Raw genomic sequence first — 10,682 nt, 5'->3', positions numbered from 1 at the left:
TAATAGGCATATTATATCCCTGAAACTAATGTAATATTGTATGTCAACTGTAATTGAAAAATAAATTTAAAATGAAAATGTAAAGGCCTGTAAGGTAATAGTTATCAGCATGAAAAGTAGAGCCACAAAGACTAGGTTAAAATTTGGTTTCGATGTGCGCATGTGCACGCGTGCACATGAGGTTTGGCGGCTGGTGTGCACATGCAGATTGTCTAAGTCATAGGAAAAATGGTGGAAAATTCACTGTCACCATTGCCAGAAAGAGTGAGTTATGACTTTGTTCTTTTCTTAAGCTCCCAGTTTGGCTTCATACTATACCTTGTGTGGGCTTTTACTACTGAATCTTGACTAAGCTCCTTAGTCTTAACCTATTGAACTCAAAAGTATTGGGCAGTTGCATTTCCTGTCTACATCCTCAATACTATAGTTATTGGGTATGTACTCTTTTTTGGAGTAAACATGATGAGTACCTCATCACTCAACTTTATTCATATAATCACAGGTAACTATGCTAAAATTCAATAGCAGAGAAATTCCAAGAAGAGGTCATCTCAGCATTAAGAGATATTCCTACTAGTGAAGTAAACAAAACGTTCTTTCTTACAGCCAAATAATTTTACACTAAAAACTAAATTTTATGTAGACTAACATCAAACATTTATTATAAGTTTTGACATAATTTTGATCATAATTATTTCTTATTAATTCTAGTATTGAGCTATTTTGAAAAAGGTAAGTTGGACTTCTCTTATATTGTTCCATTAATATTGTATATGTTCTCAAATAGTAGTTATTAATGGATGTAATAAATAAAACACCGCATTACCATAAAAAAATCAGGTTTCAACCACTCTAGATAAATGACTTTGGGCATGTCATTTCACTTCTCTGTGCCTCCATTGCCTTATCTATAAAATGAGAAGACTTTATAGGTTCTATGAGAATAAAATTATGTCTCTGAGTGAAGTCCTGACAATAGTGCCTCACATCTAGAAAGCATTATTTAAGTATTTTTCTACTATTATTATCTAATTCAAAGGGTTATTAGAATTAAATGAGAAAACACACATTAAAATGACACAATATCTAGCAGAAAGAAATTCATTAATCCAACAAATATTTATTGAGGACTTCCTCTGTGCCAGTGACTGGTTTAGATCCTGGGGACACAATATTGAGTTAAAGGCCCTGCTCTCCTGGGGTTTGCACTCTAGTGGAATGAGACAGAAAATGTACAAATAAGCAATCAATATGATATTTAAGGTAGTGAAAATTGCTAAGAATGAAAATTATTTTGGAAAAGAGAATGTTGGGAGTCTTATTTAATTAAGATAGCCAAAGAAGTCTTGCCTGACAAGATTTGTTTTTCTCCCTGATAATTCAAAGTAGAGAGAACTTTATAAATGTAGGATGTCAATGTCATTATTATCATATTTCATTAAAATTTATTATGTTATGAAGTAAAAATTTGATTTGGTATGCCATTGCTATCATTCTGATAAAAATTACTGACAAATGTCTTTTTGATAGGTCACTGATGCATTTAGAAAAGATGGTCTCATTTTAGACATTGTCAGTAAAAAACGTTAGCAAAGAGTTTATACGATTAGGAGTAATTTTTAAACATGATATATATCATACTAATTTTCAGTGTTCATAGTAATAATGGTAACTTAGAATGCCTATTTAATGTGTGCAAAATACACAAATGCCATAGAGCACTGATTGGGAAATTGAGGATTTCAGAGAGGTCCAAAGTCACACCAGCAACAGAGCAGCACGCCAACCTAGGTCCTCCATTCTAAATTTAGAATTCATTCCACTACTCTACACTGCCCAAATAATACATTTAATTAGCTATAATCTACAGTTTCTTAATTCTTAAATTCATATTACTAGTCTTTTCTTCCATTTTATTTTATTCTGAGGACAAGATTGCCCAAGATAATTTTATTTGCTGCATTAGTGGATTTTCATGGCCTTTGCCCTCGGATAAGAAAAATGTTGAATTCATTATTTTTTGTATTAATTATCTCATTTATAATTCAACAGCATGGTTTGTTGTTGTTTTTTTTTTGCTATAGAATTCTTCATTCCATGGTAAACAGTTTACCCAATATACCAGTTTTACTTCAATGAGTAGTTTATCAGGAAAACATAGCTGTTCTACAAAACACCAAAAGCTACTCATGCTGTGGTAAGACTGAAAGACATATAAAAGTGCAAATGTGAACTGGTGAGATGATGCCTATTCATGTTACAAAGACTCTGATTTTTTTGAATAGGGCAATACCTGGAGTACCTAGTGGTGACGGGCAGCTCTTAGTCAACTGTGCACCCACGAAAAGAGATTCACGCTGAGGAGAAATGAGCTAAAGTAAGAGGTAGTAATTTAAAATTTTTACTCAAGTGTTTTACCTAAGAATTAATAAAATATTTTAAAATAGCAACATGTTTTCAATTTATGAGACTGGCTATATAAGAAGGCATTATTTTAGAAACATTTTAAAACACAGTCCCACGAAGTCATTGTTTAAAAAGTGTAATAAAGGACATTTTGTTGATTTGTTATCTTATCAAGTTTTTGGACAATGTGATTTTTATTGTTGCTGAGAAACAAAGAGAAGAGAGAAAAAAATTCTGGTGCCTTACTCTCTATATATGGCAAAAATAAAAAAGAGAACAAATACTAATCCACACATTCATGTTGCTCTTCATGCTTTTCCCAAAAGTGTTTACATACATTATCTAATTTGGGGTTCAGTTACATGCCAAACATTGAGAAAGAGCAGAAAGCTAGTGGTTAGTAATGCTGTTTGTTATTATTTTCCAGCAACTCCTCAACCTCAATATACTGAACTATACTTTTCACTCACTCACCTACAAATACTAATCCACACATTCATGTTGCTCTTCATGCTTTTCCCAAAAGTGTTTACATACATTATCTCATTTGGGGTTCAGTTACATGCCAAACATTGAGAATGAGCAGAAAGCTAGTGGTTAGTAATGCTGTTTGTTATTATTTTCCAGCAACTCCTCAACCTCAATATACTGAACTATACTTTTCACTCACTCACTCACCAACATATCCAGTCTCTTCCAGCCTTTCTCACCTGACTTGGGGAATGGCATTGTTATTGGTACAAGTGGAGTTCTTGGGGTGCCATGAGGAAAAGAATTCCCTGAGTTCCCACAAGCGGATGGGATTTCATGGTAAACTTCATTAATGATGCAAAATCAAGGGGGTTCCCCTCCAAGGTCCCATCTCTGTCTACCTTGCCATTCAAGAAGTCCAATCTTGTCTTCAGCAGGGCCAGAATGAAGGCCACTGCCCCAAATTTCTGTTCCATATTAAAGTCCAGTCCAGCATCTAACTAGCTTAGCTTGTGTTCCCAGCTGCAGTCTATTGCGTGTGGGGGTCAAGAAAGCCATGGCCATGTAGCTGCTTAAAGCCACATGGCTATGGAGAGAGAACACCTGAATGCATGGGCAAATGTGGGTAACAGAGCAAGAGAGAGCAAGCATTAAGAGAATAAAAGCTTAAGAGCAAGCAAGAGAGAGGTAACTCTTTGGGGATTTTAACTTCCCAAGATTTTGTGTGCCTCTGATAGGGTCCAGCCCTTGGCCAATCCATTGTTCCCCTGGCTACAGTGACAGTCAAGCACCTTCCCTCCATCACCCCAACTGCACTGTACCTGTGCCCATCTCTCCCTTTGTTTGATCCCTCCTCCCAGTGATCTGCAGGGAATGGACTGGTGGTTCCCTGGGGAGCTGGAAGCTGCCCAAATGACCATGTTTATAATGTATGTCCTCCCCTTTGCTCTCTTCTTTTATTCTTAACCTGCTAATTACAATGATAACAGCATCTCCTAGACAGACATCCTGGTCTGAAATGTGAGAGACATCAGTGACTGTCTTACCTTTCAACTTAACCACCATCATCTCCTCTAAATTCTCTGTGCAAGTGCATTGGCTTGGGTGCTCATAATTTTTTCCCCCCAAACTATTGCAATTGCCTCTCTCTTAATGTAAAAGAAACCCCATCCTCAACTCCCTTACAATTCAATTGCTATGTAGCTTGGGGGGAAGTGACCCACTCATGTTGGCTGCTGAATTGACCTTAAATATTCCCCCAATCATTTAGCTTTAAGACTCAAACTCTTGAGCCTTTTCCTTGTCACTTATCACCAGCCTTTTTACACATTTTCTTACTATGCACTCTCTCCATACCCAAATTTCATGCAGTTCTCAGAATACACTATGTTCTCTTTCAAGCCTCCCTTCCATTACACAATCTACTTCATCAGAGAAGAATACTCCTTCCTCTTTCTTAGCCTGGGAAACCTCTCATCTTCCAAGACTTAGGCCAAGCTCTATTCTCTGTGATGATTATCTTGATGACTTCAGTGAGGAAGCTGCTGCTCTGAGGTTCTGTGCTCATATTGCCTGGCTTGTTTCCATTATGGCCTTCATCCATTTTCATCATGATTCAGTTGTTAAATATTTATTAAATTCTGAATTTCACAGATAAAAGACACAATCCATGTTCTTAATTTGGCAACCTTCAATGTTGGGAAGGGGGGGCGGGGTAGAGGTAGGGATGACTAAACAATTAACAATTACCATAACTATTATATTGAAAGTAGGCCTTTTTAAAATGCTTATTCAATGCTGTTCTTCTGCCCTAACTTCCCCATAATGCCTTTTTTACCCCAAAGTTCCATTTCAAAATTTTACTTTTCTCTCTTCCTGTGAAGCCAGCAAAATGTTTTGTAAAGTCAATTCCACTCTGAATAGGATGGGCCAGGTTCCTTATGAAGAGAGTTAAATCAACAGATGTTTGCCTTCTGGACCTTGCCTGCCTTGTGGCTGGCTTATGGCCCTGAACTCGGGAGGTATCCTGACTACTTTTGCCTCATTTCAATTTTCATGTGCATCTCATCACACTATTTTCTATTTAGGTTCAAACTAGTGATTGGCCCTTCTTTTTTTAGTTCTTCCTTCTTCCCTCCCTTCCTTTTATTTATTTATTTTTTGTCCATCTATCCATAAATATTGAGTACCATCCACTGTGTACCATCCACTCTATTACTTGCTGTGGTAGAATGATGAATAAGGCAGATGTGGTTCTGATTTTCATGGAACTTTAATAATCTACATAAAAGAAATAAAAAATATATTTATTTAAATTATTAAAATATAATATTGGTAAAAGAAAATAAGGAAGAAGTGATTTTTGCTAATGATATTTAGAAAGGTAAAACTTGTGGGCAGCAGTTGTATGAGAGGTGGTTTATGGCCTATTTGCTGACAGTGCTGCTGCCCTCAGGTGCAGCCTGGGAAAGGTAAATTTTCTGATCTTTATTTCCCCCCAAAACACTACTTCATTTGTACTTAATTAAACTGATGCTCAGGTCCGACCAACCCACCCCCAACACACGCACAAACACACCTACAACTAAAAGGAAAAGTGGCTTCCAGAATCTCCACTTTTCATATATTAATGCTCTCGTGAAACTACAGGGAGTTGGCTTATTCATTTTAATTCCAGTTGTGCTCTCAAGGAGGGGCATCACCTTAACTTGCGTGCCTGGTTTCAATGGGGCTGCATCTTAGTTGGTATAGTGTAATTCATTATAAGCATATTTTAATTTGCGTGCATAAATCATGTACATTGTTTGCTAATGTTTTGTAAGAGGGTGGGTAAAATAAAAGGGCTAAGAGCATAAGCTCTGGAGTCATCCTGGCCTTGGCAGTTGCTGGATTTAGAATCTCAAACAAGTAATTTAACACTCTTGTGTTACAATCTCTGTATGTGTACAATGAGATAAAATTAACAATATGAATTTATTGTAAGGATTAAATAAATATGTAGTTACACACAAAGCACTTGGCATAGTACCTGGTAGATGGAACGCGGTCGATAAACAGTTGATAAACATTCTTACAGTTTAATTTTAATTCCAAAGGTGAGAAATAAATCATGGAGCTTGTGCATTGGAAAGGAGAGACAGAGTAGCAAATTGGATATTAATATCCTAAAATGAGCTTCTAACACAGTGTGGTAGACAGAATAATGCCCCCTCTCAACCTCAAGTTGTTTAGGTTCTAGTTCCTGGAACTGTGAACATACTACCTTATATAGCAAAGGGAATTTTGCAGATGTGATTAAGTTAAGACTCTTGAGATGGGAATATTATCCTGGATTATCTGAGTGGGCCCAATGTAATCACAAGGGTCCTTACAAAGGGGAGGCAGAAGAGTCAGAGTGAAGAGAAGAGATATGATGATAAAAGAGGCAGGGATTGGAGAGATGGAATTGCTGGAAGGAGGCCATGAGCCAAAGAAGGCAGGCAGCCTGTAGAAGTTGGAAAAGGCAAGGAAAGGGATTTTCTCTTAGAGACGCCGGGAGGAACCTGCCCTGCTGACATCATGACTTAGCCAGTGTAAATAACCTCCAGAACTGTCGGGTAATACATTTGAGTTGTTTTGTGCCACAAAAGTTGTGGTAATTTGTTGTAGCAGCAATAGATAGTGAATACACACAGATTGGCCTAATTTTTTAGGCAAAGCAAATTTCTAAATAAAAATGGAATAATATAATTCCAAATATGTGTTACATACACTTTAAAAAACACCATAGAGTTTATTTTAGGCTTCATCACATGAGTAATTTAGAAAATTTTCTGCTTTAACTCTCTGGTTAGATCTAAATAAACATATTACCCTTTTTCTTGTTTATCTTTCAACTCAGCATAATTAGAACTGACAAGGACTAGGTATTCTTGCTAAAGATTCCAGATTTTAAGTTGGTCAACCTTGAATAGAGAGATTTACACTGTGCTAATAGTATTGAGTATAATTTTTCCTAAACACTACTTTTAAAAATAACTAAAACTTTTTTCTGCTTTCAAAGTCCTGTTTCTTAAATTTGATTTTAACTCTCTCTACTTATTATAATATTTATTATATACCAGGCACATTACTTTCAAAACAGATAGTTTCTGGCAATGATTATTTCTCTTATAAAAATGTATTAATATAGGGTTTCTTAAAATAGAAATCTCCCCTAGTGCATTTCTAAATGTTTCAGTTTTATAAACTGACATATATACAGCTTTTCTTAAGCAGAGTCATTACACAAAGTGAGGAGTATCTGTGTATATATTGTGTCTGTAACTAGGCATGTTTCTATACATCAACCATATGTATGCACCTAAAAACATGCCATTTAAAAAGCAGAGCAAGTCCTCAGATTTATTTTGTTTCAGAAGGCTAAAACTGCTGTGTCCAGGTACCAAATACCTACTCATAATTACTTCTGTCTCACATACATTGCTTTATAGTCATGGGAGAAATTGAGAGTGATGTATCTAGACCTTAAAAAACAAAAGAAGAATGGAGTGGAAGGTTTTACTTTAATAAATTACTAAGATAAGTTTTGCCTTTATTTATTTCTGCCTAAAAAAATATACAGGGCCCTGACTGGTTTGGCTCAGTGGATAGAGCGTCAGTCTGCGGACTGAAGGGTCCCGGGTTCGATTCCGGTCAGGGGCATGTACCTTGGTTGCAGGCACATCCCCGGTGGGGGGTGTGCAGGAGGCAGCTGATCGATGTTTCTCTCTCATCGATGTTTCCAGCTCTCTATACCTCTCCCTTCCTCTCTGTAAAAAATCAATTATATATATAATATATATATAGACAGACAGGTAACCTCTTTAAAATATGCTGCATAACACCCCCAAACATATTGCAATATAATAACAAACATTCAAAGATGTACTCAAATATCCACCTGATTTTTTTAAACATAGAGTTTTCGGAGTCAGAGTTGAATAAGACACGCTGATTTTCAAGAATGTGTGTGGGTGTTTGTAAATGTTTTCATATCGTCTCTAGTTTTTTAATATTGCCTGCGCAACTGCAGTTCCTTGGCCTCTGGGAATACCCACAGACAAACTCTCCCACTTGCAGGTTTCCCACAGAGGGACTTGTCATTGCTGGAGGAAGGTTGCATGGCACATGCCAGCTCAAACATGGGCATTTCCTCTTTCTGTTTTCCTGCTCCCAAAGGCCAGCCAATCCAGGGTGAAAGCCCTCAGACCTGGCACCTGGGATTCAGAATCTCAATACAAATAATTATGCTTTCATTCCAAAGCTTCCGCAGGTGATATAAAGTAAGCTGCCTTCTCTCCAGGAGAGGATTGCAGTCAATATGTTCACAAGTGCTTTTCTTTTAGATAGAAAAGGATTTATCAATGCAGGGCAGTGCTGAGAAAAACTGGTAGTCTGCTACTCTAAAAGCAGCGGATATTAAGTTTTAAACCATGGTCAGTGAGTAAAGAGGGAATGTGGACTCCAGGTATGGTTCCCTTGTGGATTCCATATTCAGTACATCTAATAACATGAGGTTTTCTTCCACTTCAAATTACCTCCATAATAAGACCTTGTGTCTCCAAATCTTTGAAGCTTTCTGATAGAAGAATTTAATAGCAAGTTCCAGGGTAAAATATCCAAGGCATGGATGGTTGTTTTATTTTCATACACTTCACACTACTTATTCATGTTGTGATAAGTATTTGTGAAATGGGCAAAGAGGATTCATGCGTCTATTAATTTTCTGTAGTTGCATAGTAAATTACCACAAACTTAGCAGCTTAATATAACATTTACCTATCATCTCACAGTTCTGCAGATCTGATGGTCATTACAGTGTGACTGGGCTCTCTGCTTAGGGTATCACAAGCCTAAAATTGTGTATCAATTGGGCTAAATTCTCATCTGAAAGCTCTGGGAGAAAATGATCTTCCAAGCTTATTTTGATGTTGGCAAAATCTAGTTCTTTGCAGTTGCATGACTGCGGTTTTCATTTTCTTTCTGGCTATTGGCTGGCGATTATTTTCAGAAACTGGAGGACACATTCAAGTCCTTTTCACATGGCCACATTCATCTTCAAGTCATCAATGGCATGTCAAATCCTTCTCATACTTGAAATCTCTGACTTTCTCTTCTGCTACCAGCTAGAGAAAAAGTTCTGCTTTTAAAGGGCTCATATGATTAGGTTAGGTCAGTCTGAATTATCTTTCTAGGTTAATTTCAACTGATTAGTAACCTTAATCACATCTACAAAAACCCTGTTGCCAGGTAATGTAACACAACCATAGGAATAACACCATGGGGTGGATATCATGAGGGCCTTCTCAGGAAAGCCATTAGCTGGTGGGCTTACTGATAGAGTCAAAAGAGGTAGAAGCATTGATCTTAACCTGCCCTTGATGCTGAGCACATGAATGAGATCATTCATGAAGCTGTCTCTTTGTTATACTTCATCTTATAATTTTCAGCTATATGGATCAGTGGCCAACATTTAGTCATTACGGAAAAATTTGTAATTGCATTTTATTTGGTAATTATTACATAAACCAGAGGCCCAATGCACAAAATTCGTGAAAGAGTAGGCCTTTCTTCCCGCAGCTGCTGGCACCGGCTTCCCTCTGGCACCCGGACCCAGGCTGGCTTCCCTCGGGCCACTGGCAGGCACCTGGGACTCGGGCTTCTGGAAGGACGTCTGGTCTAATTAGCATGTTATGCTTTTATTATTATAGACTAGTGGCCCGGTGCACGAAATTCATGCATGAGGGGGTGGGGGGGTTCCCTCAGCCCAGCCTGCACCCTCTCCAATTGGGGATATCTCTCTCGCAATCTGGGACCGCTGGCTCCTAACCGCTCTCCTGCCTGCCTGCCTGATCGCCCCTAACTTCCTCTGCCTGCCTGATCGCCCCTAACTACCCTCCCCTGCCGGCCTGACCTCACCCCCAACTGCCCTCCATTGCAGGCCTGATCTCGTCCCCAACTGCCCTCCCCTACTGGCCTGATTGCCCCTAACCCCCTGCCGGCCTGCTCTTGCCCCTAACTGCCTCTGCCTCAGCCCCCACCACCATGGCTTTGTCCGGAAGGAAGTCAGACATCTTGAAGATGGCCAGTCGACCAGGTCTAATTAGCGTATTACCTTTTTATTAATATAGATGTTACTGTTTACCATCAACTTTATCTTTATATAGTATCTTTTAGAGTACTTGGTATAAATCAGGTAACTAGTATACACTAACTATAAAGCAGATGTAAGTACTCATTCTCAAAAGAAATTTTAAGCAACCTAAGTGTTCACTGATGGATGAATGAATAAAGAAAATGTGGTCTATCTATCTATCATCTATCTATCCATCAGTCATCTATCAGTCATCTATATATATATATATGTGCACAATGGAATATTATTCAGTCAATGAGGAAATCTTGTCATTTGCTACAACATGGATGGACCTTGAGGGCATTATGCTAAGTGAAATAAGTCAGAGAGAAAAAGGCAAATACCATATGATTTCACTTATATATGGAATCTTAAAAAAAAAAAACTGAACTCATAGATACAGCAAATAGATTGATGATTGACAGAGGTAGGTATGGGGGGGTATGTGAAATGGGTGAAGATAATCAAACGGTGCAAATTTCCAGTTATAAAATAAATAAGTCATTGGGATATAATGTACAGCATAGTGACTATGGTTAATAATACTGTATTGTATATTTGAAAGTTGCTAAGAGAGCAAACTTTAAAAGTTCTCAACATAAGAAAAAAAATTATAACTATATGTGATGATGAAGGTTAACTAGCCTTG

At 37.7% G+C, this 10,682-nt stretch overlaps 1 pseudogene; it reads left to right on the top strand.

Annotated features, from left to right (window-relative positions):
• Positions 1–228: 228 nt before the first annotated feature.
• Positions 229–632, top strand: LOC102261881 (annotated as a pseudogene).
• Positions 633–10,682: the final 10,050 nt, after the last annotated feature.

Source organism: Myotis brandtii, unplaced genomic scaffold (assembly GCF_000412655.1).
Source record: "Myotis brandtii unplaced genomic scaffold, ASM41265v1 scaffold237, whole genome shotgun sequence".
Classification (NCBI taxonomy): domain Eukaryota; kingdom Metazoa; phylum Chordata; class Mammalia; order Chiroptera; family Vespertilionidae; genus Myotis; species Myotis brandtii.
The sequence above is the reverse complement of the archived record's forward strand: the minus strand, read 5'-3'. Positions and strand labels throughout refer to the sequence as shown.